The sequence below is a fragment of the Pistacia vera genome, unplaced genomic scaffold, assembly GCF_008641045.1.
Source record: "Pistacia vera cultivar Batoury unplaced genomic scaffold, PisVer_v2 Contig46, whole genome shotgun sequence".
Taxonomy (NCBI): domain Eukaryota; kingdom Viridiplantae; phylum Streptophyta; class Magnoliopsida; order Sapindales; family Anacardiaceae; genus Pistacia; species Pistacia vera.
Genome location: NW_022196290.1, coordinates 1,523,077 through 1,536,134, shown reverse-complemented (window position 1 = coordinate 1,536,134; position 13,058 = coordinate 1,523,077). Strand labels below are relative to the sequence as shown.

Genomic DNA, 13,058 nt, shown 5'->3' with positions numbered 1-13,058 from the left:
ATGGTTCTGCTATAAAGGGTTTTGTAAACATGAGAAAGATGTTGGCTGTTGATGGTTGCTTTCTGACGGGAAAGTGTGGAGGTACATTGTTGGTGGCCACTACACAGGACAGCGAGAATCACACATATCCTATTNAGCAAATTTTGAACACAAACTGTCTTCAAATCACAGAGTTCAACTTATTGCTATCAAATTAAAACATTTTCAAATATATATTCTTTCTCCAATCTGACAAATCCACATAAATAAACAATTAAAACATAGTTAATTTTGAACAAAAAGTCACAAACTGTCTTCAAATGAATCAAATCACAGAGTTCAACAAAACAAACAAACAAAGTTGGGTCTGCTCATGATGAAGTCTCTTCAGGTGGGTCTGCTCAAGCCTCATGGTGGAATCTGCTCATGGTGGCTTGACTGGAGAGTGATCTGTGGACTGTGAACGTGAAGCTCACCAGATCAGAGCTTGGAGAGAAGAGTCTGCTCACGATGGGACAATGGCGTGACTGCCTGACTGGAGAGTGGAGTCTGCTGGAGTGCTGGGTCCTGGCAAACGACGAACGTAGCTCACGGTGTGGATGGAGTAGCTCACGGTGACTGGACAGTGGATGGAGTCAGCTTTGCTCAATAGCTCACGGTGTGGAACTGACGAACTGTGGATGGAGTAGCTCACGCCTCACAGTGTGGACTGTGGATGGAGTCACGGTGTGGAAGACTGGAACTACCGGTGAACTGGAGTTTGGAACTTTGGAAGTGATGAACAGACGATTGATGAAGTGTAGAGATTTGAAATTTTCAGATTTGGAGAATGGAGGCAGAGAAAGACGAATGTGGATGGAGTAGCGTGAGGAGTAAAAATTTTTTTTTGCTTTTATATTTAGGGTAAAATCGGTTTGAAATTTTTTTCAAACCAAAAACCGAACCGATTTTTCAGTTTTTTGAATTTCACAAACCGAAAATCGAACCGGTTTGTAAAAAAACCTAATTTTCAGTTCGGTTACTGGTTCGGTTCGGTTTTCGGATAATTTATCCCACCCTTAGTGGCTACGCCTAGATGACTGCAGGATTTATCTAAGCTCTGATCGCTTATACTGACTGGGCTCTGTGTCAGCCCTACTTTTTCAGGCATAACAGAAGCCCCCTAGTTTTTAAGGTTTGAGAATCGAACCTTGGAAACTACATATTATGCCATGACTTGCTGCGTTTAAAGAGATACTGGTCGACCCGACTTGGTTGCAAAGTGGTCGAGGAAACACTCTCATGCAGGCGACCTGAAATGGCCTTTACTTTAAGGGTCAACAACCTGCTCTTAGACCATATCAGTGCCATGACGATGACTTTGATCTTCATCTGAGGTTCACGACCTAATTGCACTTAGTGGAATGTTTGTCGAAGGCAAGGGATCATGTCGCTTCGAAATTGATATACACGAAGTCGGGGAGTCACATCGCCTCGCGACTGACATAGGACAAGATCGAAGAGTTATATCGCTTCGCGATTTACAAAACGAAGAGTGTTCTTCATAACGACCTCTTCAGATGTTATCCATTGCACTTTTGCGGCGGATACATTTAATGAAATACTCTTTGCTCTGACAGACGTGTCTTATGCGCAATAAGTGCCAGCCATGCTCATTAAATGCGAGCCATGCTGAAAAGACATTCCCTATTAGAGCATTAAATGCGGACGTGGGCGCATTTAATGTGGAGGAGGGAGAACGTGTCGTCGCTTGAGTGTTTCAAAGAAAAAGAATGACGATTTGGTTTCTCGAAACGTGACGATCACTCTTCTTTACTGATCTGCGACACGTGGTTGCGATCAATAGTGAGATGCGTTTTTCGCCCAAACGTCGTTTGACTTTGGGAAACCAAAGCGCCATTTCTTTCACTATAAAACCCCAGGTTCACTTCAGGCAATGTCACAATATCCTTTGCCTTTCAGACTGGTGCGCGCTTGATATTTGGAGCAGAAGGATTAATCGTCTCATTCCAAGAGGTAAGGATTGTTCCTTCTGCCATTTTCATTATTTCTTGTTTTCATAGTTTTTATGCGATGACAGTCTGTCGATAGTTGATCGAAGATGAAATATTCTCCTTGGGTTGAGCCATGGATGGTTACTCTAAAAATATTCTGTTAGGGTTTTTCTAGGGTTTAAGGGAGGAAGTATTTACTTTTTCCTCTACATCATCGTACGAAATAGTGTATAAGGACTGAGTGATTCCTTGCATGTCGCTTTTCTTTTCAGATCGCAGAAGAATGGATTCCCCAATGACCAGAATTGAGGAGGGGACCAGTTCGCCTATGCAGGATGCTCTTGCGAGTCCCCCTTAAGAAATCATGTCGATAATTACTGCGAAGGAGATTCAGAAGATGGTAGACCAATACACTCTTAGCGTGGAGCTCTTCCAAGATAGGGTACACACAGCTCGGAGTCCGCCACGAGGGATGGCTGCGATCTCCGAGAACATATTCAAGAGTGGAAGATTGATCCCCTTCCACCCTTTTGTCAGGTCAATCCTTGATCATTTCGGGATCGTACCATTACAGCTTACGCTGAACGAATACATGATACCTGTGGCTATGTACATTGCATGCGGCGAAAGCGGATTGGGCGAGCTAACCGCGCTAGAGCTCGGTTGCTCGTACATTCTGAAAAAGAGTAAGGACAGGGATTCCTACTATCTTTCCAAGCGACCTACCATTGAAGCGGGAATACATAGTTACTCGAGCAACGTAGGGGCTTAGGAGACGAAATTCTTTTTCTTTCGTCATGATGGCATTTGCCATTTTCAGGAGTCGAGTAGGTTCTCTTTTCTTTTGAGTTTGCGAACTTACTTTTGTTCTTCGCTAACGAGCTCTTTGTTTCTTTGTAGTTAACAAAATGACCAGGTTAACACTCCTTGAGGATCCGAATAGGATCATTGCCTTCGACCTTCTTCCTGAAGAGAGTCGCAATGCAAGATTGCTTGTGACAACCGGAAATTTGCTGAAGTATGGTTTCTTCAACTCCAAAGCGACCCTAAATACCACATTAATTAAGCTTCGTAACCTTAGCTTATTTTTAGATTCTGCATGCAACGAACTGTTTTGGTAACGATGTTCACATGCAGCAACCATGCCTCCAAAGGTGCCCAGATCGTCGTGACCAAGACAATTTTCCTTCCCCCGATTTGGGGCCACCGGACCAACTGGAGCGACTCCCAACGGTCCTCCCTTCGGAGGGACACCGGTGAATGCTCTGATCTGACTTGCGGGCTTTCCCTAGCCTCTGGCTGCTCGCCCAAAGCAGAAAATGATGGCCCAACGGCCCAAGAAAATGATGCAACTTCAGACCGAGGAGTCAGAGTCTGAAATGGAAGGTTTGGGCGTTCAGTCCGAGAGGTTGCAGCCTTTCCAACCATTCTGCTTGAGAGGGCCACCTAAGGAAGCGACTGGCATCTCCATTGCCCTCAAGGGCCCGCAGACAAGGCAAAGGGGAGCTGCAATCCCCAGGAGGAGGCCGGGCAAAGAGCTTGCGGAGGGAACTCTACCTGCTGTGGGCACAGACACACTCGTGCTGGAGTCAATGGCTCAGCTACCGGATCATCTGCTGCCGGTAGTCTTTACTTTGCTGGAATTCGAGCTCGTAGAGGCATTCGAGTAGTTCGTGGCCTCCAACCCCGTAGACCTGTTGTCCACATCCTTCCAGCACCTAAGCTAGGTAAACGAGCTGTCCTTGGCGAGGACTTATATTTGGTTTTTAGTAGGAAGGACTAACTCTTTATTCTTTTCGCTATGCAGGCCCTGCTCTCCATGCATCTGTCCCTACAAAAGGTTCAACTAGGGGCTACTGAGGGACTGGTCGAGCTGTGGGAAGAGAATGTGTGGCTCAAGCGGGAACTAGAGGCCGCACGAGTAGACAAAGACTCGTCCATCATTCAGGTGAATCAGTATTTCTCCGAAAGGGATGTTGCACTTTGAACGGTGGACTTTCAGAAGGCCGAGGACGGTGGCTAGACTCACCAGGGAGGCTAGCGAGAAAGACCAGGTGTTGCAAGCGACCTCTGAGCGGGCCTTACGAGTAGAGCGAGAAAGGGGTGAGCTCTAGGAGACTACCGAGAAGCAGCGAGGGGCGCTTGAGGCCGAGCTCCACCTCTCTCGAGATCGTATCACTTCGTTAACTGCAGAGACTTAACAGTAGGAGGCGGAGATTGAGAAGAGGGCTACAGAATGGACGATTCAGTCCATCTTCGCCCTTCGGCCAAAGAACCCTATCATGGATCTGTCTGACCTCCTCGACGAGTACCAGGATGAACTTGCTTCCATGGCGCGGGCCGAGGACGAGGAAGTGGCTTGGGGACCTAACCTGGAAGAGGAGCATTCGAAATACGTCTCGGAAGAGCCTGCACCCTAACAGGCGGTCGGCGACCAGCCTGGAGATGTCGAGGTTGCCCCTTTGGGGCCTGGGGATGAGGATTAGTGATCTCCTCTTGTAGCCTTTTCCCTTTTTGCTTATGTACTTTCCCTTCCATTAATAAATAAATACATTGCTTTCTTAATCTTTTATGGGCACTTACAATTTCTGTACCCTATGTTATACATGAGATCGCATTCTAACTGTTTATAATAACATTGGTACAAGTCTATGCGAACAGAATTATACACATGGAAAAATGATTACAAAAGAACATAATTATACACTTGTTATTTACAAAGATTACGAAAAATAAAATCTTTACAAAGGAAAATTGAGTTCGGAATTACTAATAATATGGTCGAAAATGTTCAGCATTCCAAGCTCGTGGTACCTCAAAACCATTTAGCCTTTTGAGATGATAAGTACTCGTTCTTATCACTTTGGCAATGCGGTATGGGTCCTCCCAGTTCGGTCCCAAAACTTTCGTACTTGGTTCTCTAGTACCGAGAAGGACTTCCTTCAAAACAAGGTTGCCGACCTAGAAGTTTCTTCTCCTAACCTTAGAGTTGAAGAACCTTTTCGCGCGTTGTTGATAGGCTGTTATTCTTAGCTGAGCCTTGCTGCGATGTTCTTCAACTAGATCCAGACTTGTGCGCATAAATGCTTCATTGTCTGCTTCGTTGAACCGGTCCCTCCGAAGTGAACCGGTCCCTATCTCCATAGGGATCATTGCTTCGCAACCGTATGCTAGCAAAAAGGGGGTTTCTGAGGTAAAGGTTCTCGGAGTTGTCCTGTATGCCCATAAGACTTCAGGAAGGTCGTCGGCCCAATTCCCCTTGGCTGTGCCAAGTTTAGCCTTTAGAGTGTGCTTGATAGTTTTGTTGACAGCTTCAACTTGACCATTTGCTTGCGGTCTTGCGACTGAGGCAAATTTTTTATGGATACCCAGCTCGTCGCAAAACTGCTTGAACTCCTCGTTATCGAACTGTTTCCCATTGTCAGATATGAGGGTACGAGGAATCCCATAGCGGCACACAATGTTCTTGAAGACGAAGTCCTTGAGCTTTTTGGTGGTGATCGCAGCTAATAGCTCTGCTTCGACCCACTTGGTGAAGTAATCTACCGCGACCACCGCATACTTGACTTCTCCTTTACCAACTGGCATGGGACCAATGAGATCGATTCTCCACATGGAGAATGGCCAGGGGCTGGTCATGGTTATCAGCTGGTGGGAAGAAGCTCGCGGTATGTTCGCAAACCGCTGGCACTTGTCACACTTCTTGACAAAGTTGTTGGCATCTTCTTGAGTTAGGGGCTAGTAATACTCTTGACGAACAACTTTGTTAGCGAGAGATCGACTGTGTGATTGCCACAGATTCCTTCATGTATCTCCCTCGTGATATAGTTTGCTTCTTTATCGGTTACATATTAGAGGAGAGGGGCGCTAAACCCTTGCTTGTATAGCTGGTCTCCTATTAGAGTGTAATGAGCAGCTTTTGTTCGTAGGGTCCTTGCTTTGACCTTGTCGTTGGGCAAGGTCCCGTCTCGAAGATACTGAATGATAGGAGTTATCCAAGAAACTAATTCTGCCATATTCACGGCCTGTTCGGTCGAGCTGACACTGGGGGCCTCTATGAATCAAACAGGAATACTTTCCGGTGCATTTGAGTCCAACGACGAGGCTATCTTTGCCAAGGCATCTGCCATAGAATTGCTATCTCTAGGAATCTATGTGATCATGAAGTTCTTGAATGACTCAAGTGGGGCCATAGCTTTATTTAGATAGCTGATCATATTTTCTTCCTTAGTTTGATATTCTCCCAAAATCTGGTTGACAACCAGCATGGAGTCGCTACGGATGCTGATCGCGGTTGATCCCATTTCTTTGGCTAACTGATAATTTGAGGATTATACTGTTTTATTTAGGCTTTTAGGCTGGATTTTAGATACTTCTTAGTTCATTTATGCCTGAATGGCTACTTAATTCTTTACATTTTGTGTTTCAGGCCAAAATGGAAATTTTGAGCAAATAATGAGCGAATTGGAGTTTCTGGACTCAGAAGTAAGCGGATCTCAGAAGTTGGGAGAGTTCTGAAGCAAAGTGAAGCACTATGAAGCTTGTTCCCATGGTAGAGCATCGAAGATCGAAGATTCAAGCAAAGAAGCAAGCGGAGGGAAATTCTGTAATTTCAGAATTCTTCATGAAGGTTCGCCGTGGTGAAAGGAGTTCCGCACGAGAGTCAATTTTTACTTCGTCGCTACGGCGAAGTCTGCGAATTCCAGTTTTCTCTAAAACGCACAGTTTCATTTTAGGTAAAGTCTTAGGTTTTTGGGCGAACTATAAAAGCAAAACTTTGCCATTTTGAGAGGTTCATCGTTTTTAGTAGAGAGCAGCTTATTTTCATTTTCCTTAGTTTAGATTTGATGAATTTTGGGTTAAAAAGAGAGAAGATTTGGGGTTGAATCTTGTGGATTCTTCAACTATGGGAGATCTCTTGTCTTTTCTCTCATTTCAATATGTTGATTGATGGGTTATTCGATTTTCTTGCTTGTTGTGTCGATTTAGCTATGAACTAACCCATTTTGGGTTTGGGTTTTGATGTAATTCGGATTTCCATGGATTGAGTAATTGATTTTTGTTATTTTCATATGCTATTGCATGGATTGTGTGGTTATTCTGATTTTATTGCTTTTAATTGATGAACATGATGAGATTGAGAAATGAGTCATGTTAAGCTTTTTGGGTAATCACCATTGTAGTATTGAATGCTAGAGATAGATTTGAGAATCAATGAAATCAATCTAGGATTCCATGTGCTTAATGAGCTTAGAACTATTAATCTTCAAATTGTTGGGTACGGAAGTTTAATAGGGAAAAGTAGGAAAACATAGCCTGAGAAGGTATGTTTCACAACTTAGAGAATTCGATTTACAATCAATGCATGCGAATATGGAAATAGCATAATCCGTAGGTTTAATCCATAGAGTCCGAATGAAGTCGAAACCCTGCCCGTTTGTTTGAATTGATCTTACCCTTGTTTTTAATCTTGCTTTCACAATTTAGTTTTGAATACTTAGCAAATTTTGTTTAGTTTTAGTTTAATTTTCTCCCATTGATCCAAACGAATTCGATTGCTCCAACTTGAAAACAGTAGAAAACTTGGTGCTTAGCAACCAATCCTCGTGGGAACGATACTCACTCATCACTTTATTACTTTGTGCGACTAGTGCACTTGCTACCAACCGCAACCCAGCAAGCAGAGCTTCATACTCAGCCTCATTGTTGGTCGCTTTGAACCCAAATCGGAGGATGCCATGAATACGAGTCCCCTCAGGACTTAAGAGAAGAAGACCTGCCCCGACCCTCTTCTTGTTCGATGATCCATCGACGTATAGGCTCCAGGTCGACAGATTCTGAATAGTTTCCTGATTAACTTCGCTGGCTTGTTGTTCAGATTCCTTGATCGGATGATATGAGAATTCTGAAATGAAGTCCAAGTTGAACATTGTTTGAACACAGTTGATTGTTGAAAGTTTTACCAGTTCACGATGCTTTAACATGAGTTGCTGTTTTTATTGAAAAAAAAAAAAAAAAAAATCTAAATGTAGGTCTTGATTGCAAGTTACATATCTAAAGGTGACTTCAAGACTGTCAGAGAAGTTACCAATTTCGTGTTAAAGGTAAGCCTTCTGTATGATTTCTCATTTTGGTTTCTGGTGCTGAAACTATCAGGTTTTAGCCTAGATTTCTAGGTTCATGTGCTGGATGTGCAGGATTTTATATTTATTTTAAAACTTGATGTGCATTTCCTTTTTCAGATAGGAGTAGTGACAGGTGTTTCCTTGGCTGCAATTTTGGGGGTATCTTTTGGATTGTTGGCCACTTTGTTAACCAAAGATCCTAAAGTTTTAGGAATTGTTAGAACTGGAATACTGGTATGTATTAGAAATCGACACTCAGCTATTCCTTTCAACTTCATTTTCCTTTTCTTTGATTTCACTGTATGTATTTATAGGTGCCAATTTATATATATTTTTTAATGATTTCATCTAAATTTCTCACAGTTTATCAGTGCCACTCAACCTATTACTGCATTAGCTTTTATTTTTGATGGCCTCCATTTTGGCGTTTCTGACTTTCCATATGCTGCTTGCTCTATGGTAAGCCACTCCATAAACTCGAAACTTCTGATAGATGTCTTTATTTTTATTGTGAAAACTTCACTTATGGCTTAATGTGTGTGTTATGTTACATGTAGATGTTAGTTGGGGCAATTACATCTGCGTTTTTGCCATATGCTCCTCAAGATTTTGGTCTTCCTGGGGTTTGTGTTAGTGTTTGTGTGCTGGAGATAACTAAGAAAAGAAAGAGAGCAAAAAACGATTGAAGAAAAGTGCCTGTGTTTTCTTGAGTTCAAAAGAGTTTACACTTCAACTAATAAAGCAGATTTTTTACACTATTACACCAAACATGCAGACATATAAAAACTATTAAATTAGACTTCGATGACTGAATTATGGTTGATTTGTTGTTGAGACATTGTGTAGGGTGTATTAGACCCTATGTATAGTTCGTAATGTTTTTCTCATTTTGAAAGCAGTATTACAAATGGACCCCTGGCAGATTGCCTTTCAGTTTTACCGCCAAAAACATGTTTGAACATCAGTTGAACTGCTGCATTTCCAGCCAAGTATCAACCTTCAACAGTTTTCAATGATCAAGGCAGTGCTCAACGATGCCGAGGAGAAGCAACTGAAGAACAAGGCTGTGAAAATATGGTTGGAAGATCTCCAAGACTTGGCTTATGATGTGGAGGACATCCTGGATGAGTATGCCACTCAGGTTCTAGAGCGGGAATTGATGACGGAACAACCGACAAACAAAATTGCTAATTATTTCTCTTCTTGGACTCCAAGTGCTCTGATTTCCCAGGCTGATATAAAGTCCAAGATAGAAGAGATAACTAGACGTTTAGAAGATCTGTTGAAGGTTGATACTTGGCTGGAAATGCAGCAGTTCAACTGATGTTCAAACATGTTTTTGGCGGTAAAACTGAAAGGCAATCTGCCAGGGGTCCATTTGTAATACTGCAAAGTTTTACTCTTTTTGTAATGCTTGATATGTATCCCAGATTATGTGGGATGTGTTACAGAGTTGTTGTTTAGTTGGTATTAAGTCAGTAGCTTCAGATTAAATTAAGTTTTTATATGTCTGCATGTTTGGTGTAATAGTGTAAAAAATCTGCTTTATTAGTTGAAGTGTAAACTCTTTTGAACTCAAGAAAACACAGGCACTTTTCTTCAATCGTTTTTTGCTCTCTTTCTTTTCTTAGTTATCTCCAGCACACAAACACTAACAAAAACTTTCTCTTCCACTGCTTCAACTCTGAACGTATCCCATCTTCGCATGGAAAGAACGACAGCTTACTCGGCGCCAATCTGTCAAACAACACCTGAAGAAAAGCACCAAGAAAGACTTCTCCCACTGGCATGGTTTTGACTACGTAGGAAGAAATGATAAGAATGAATTAAAATTCTCATACAGAGAAGAATGATAATCAGATGAAGAGCAACAATCAAGAAAGAGAAGGATGATAATTAAAAAGACAGTCGATAGTACAGTTGCTCGGAATTTTAACTTTCTCTTTCTTATCTTCTTCATTTTCTCTACAATTGAAATAATTAACAGAACAATGACAATTACTATAAAAACAACAGAGTTAATAAATCAAAATTCCAAATATAATTTGCTTCGAAAATTTCAAAGCTTCTAAGAAATGTAATTAAGAGATGATTTGAATTACAGTATATCGAAATATGTTTTAGATGAATTTATTTCACATCATATATAAATTATATAATATATTTTCTATGTTTATCTGTGAGAATAATTTGTCTCTAAAGCTATATAGCGTTGTAAATTTGGTAAACAGTAATTTTTATTATCTAATTTTACTATGAAAATATTCATTTATTGATATTTTTTATTTATTTAAAAATAATAAACATAAACTATATTAATAAAAAATAAAAAATAATTAATAATATCAATTAAAATAAATTAACATACATGTCCAGTAGTGAAGATATAATCCTAAAAGGATTAAACAACCTATCTGGTTCATTTTAAAGGATCCTTGAAGATATAAGCATAAAAGAATCCTTGAACTATTTGAAAAGTGGTTGTTTTTCCTTACCTGTAATTAGTGATATGAGGATCTTCTGGATTTCTTAACAGTCGCTTCTGAGCAAGCAATATCTACAAGATGAAGAGATGGAATTTGGCGTTTGAGTTGTTGAATTTGTTATAAGAAATGAAAAGGAGAAATTAGGAGAGTTTGGGAGAAGTAGAAAGAGACTCAGAAAATGAAAAGTTAGAGAGGTTTCTTCCTTTTTCTCTCAGCACTTCACTATGAATAAAGAAAAAGTAAAATGGAATATGGACAGCGTGCTCATAAAGCAGAGAGTCCGACTGTCTGCAACTTTGTTTTTAAAGTCTTGGCATAATTCAACTTCATAGTGGTTGTTTTTTTAAAGTAAAAGTTCATCCAATCAATAATTTGATTAGTGTTTGATTAAAATTAATGACTTGATTAATTTGTTTAACAAAACTCAAGAGATGAACTTATAAATATTGTTACAATACAACAGAGTCAACATTCACACAACTTTTCTGCAAACATTGCTCTACTCACACCTCAGGAAGAACTCCAGGAACTAGTAGCTAACGAAGCCAGTTGCCAAAATGTTAAAAAAGCAACTGCGAGTCATAGGCAAGCATCTCAGAATCATCAAAACTCATCCCTCATGCATAGTCTCTGTAATGGCTACCAGTATTGCAGAAAGCTACAAACAACTTGTTTAATAAAAAGACAAAAAATTTAAATCAACTTGTTTCTTTTTCCTATTCTCTTCATCAGACCGTGTGGACACCACCATGCACTTCCCACAGAAATTTTCCAAACACTTTGATAAATCATAATCTTAGTACAGGAGAAATTAAGAGACATAATAGTCTAAAGAAGAGATAAGTGTCAAAAGCATAACAAAATGACAAGGAAGAAAAGGGGGGAGGATCTGAAGCAACCCAAGAATCCTAATTGCGTTTCAGAAAATTTCAGAATTAATATTGTTATCCTAATCACGAAAATAATACATATTTTTCGTACAGTTGGGTGAATTTGTGATCAGAAAATAGGAGAATAATGGAGAATAAATAAAGAGCTGGGTAGAGTTTCGGAGATGAAGAGACTTAGAAAATGGAAAGTTTGAGAGGTTTCTTGTTAGTGGTCATACTGTTTGTTTTAGTAAATTTCCAAGCACCAGCCCAAGTCATTCTACTAGCCTAGAAGATTCATAAAAGAGATAAAATCAATGAAATTCAAATCAATAATTTAATTAAAATTGATGACTTGATTAGGTAATAAAACTCCGGTACAGATAAAGGGTAAATGCACAACAAATTCATCAACTAATAAATGTTTTAAGCTGATATTCCTAGAGTCACCGTTGGTTGATTCCTTATCTATGTTGAATTGAAATGTTAGATTTGTATTTTATTAATTGTTCACATTTTCTTATAAATTTTCTATCACTTACTAAGATGGTATTATTTAGCCGATACTGCTAGTGAAGAAAATAATATGATCAAACCAACTATATAAAAGAAAGGTAAGTAAAATAAGAAAATAAAAAGAGAAAAAAGATTTACGTGGTTCGGCCAATATGCCTATGTCTACGGACGATGACTGAAGTCCATTATTTAAAGGGGAAAAAACAAGATCACAATAATATCTCTATAACCCCTAAATCAATTTTTTTGGAAGTTTTATGACACAAGAGCACTGCCCCATCTTTTCTGTACACACTTGTTTTTTTCATTCAACCCACAAATACAAAGACCAAAGACAATATGTACAGAAGGTTACAAAATGAGAAGACGGTATTGTTCTTAATGTAAAAATTGGCATATTTGAGCCACAATGCAACAGAAATCAACAGTCGAGACCTCTTTTGCAGCCAAGATCCCAGCATTTCTGCACTTACACCTCAGGAAGGACTCCAGGAACTGGTAGTTAACGAGGCCAGCAGCTAAAACTTTTAAAAAAGACAACTGCAGAAACAACAATTGAAGTTGTAAATAACTCCGAAGCTCCATGTCTTATTAGAAGAACAGCACCAGCCCACCAACTAGATTTTAAGAAAATTTTGATAACTGCTCAGTGTCTGAATAATTTCAGGCCAGTTTTAGAAATGCATATGGTTACCAATTTCGACATCAAAAATAAAAAGTTCGAGAGGTTTCTTCTTTTTCACTCGACAGTAATAAAATGGAAATGGACATCAAAGAGTCAAGTGTTCATTATGAGAGATAAAGAAAATGGACAGCGTACTCATAAAGCAGAGAGTCCAAGTAACTGTTTTCAACTTTGTCTTGGCTCCACCATTGCAATAATTCAACTTCCTACTGGTTGCGTTTTTAAAGTAAAAGTTTTGGTTGCTTTTTTCTTCCCAATGGTTCACAGTGTGTTTGTTTTAGTAAATTTCCAAGCATCAGCCGGTCACCTTCCAAGAAATTTCACGAAAGAAAATTGAATGATAGTCCAATCAATAGTTAGATTAGTGTTTGATTAATTAGTTTAACAAAACTCAAGAGATAAAG

General features: G+C 39.9%; 1 long non-coding RNA gene across 1 annotated transcript; it reads left to right on the top strand.

Annotated features, from left to right (window-relative positions):
- Positions 1–7,980: 7,980 nt before the first annotated feature.
- LOC116144941 lies at positions 7,981–8,553 on the top strand. The gene is made up of 3 exons (XR_004130338.1): positions 7,981–8,077; positions 8,216–8,332; positions 8,462–8,553. It is a non-coding gene; the product is annotated as an uncharacterized LOC116144941 (long non-coding RNA).
- The last annotated feature ends 4,505 nt before the right edge of the window (positions 8,554–13,058 follow it).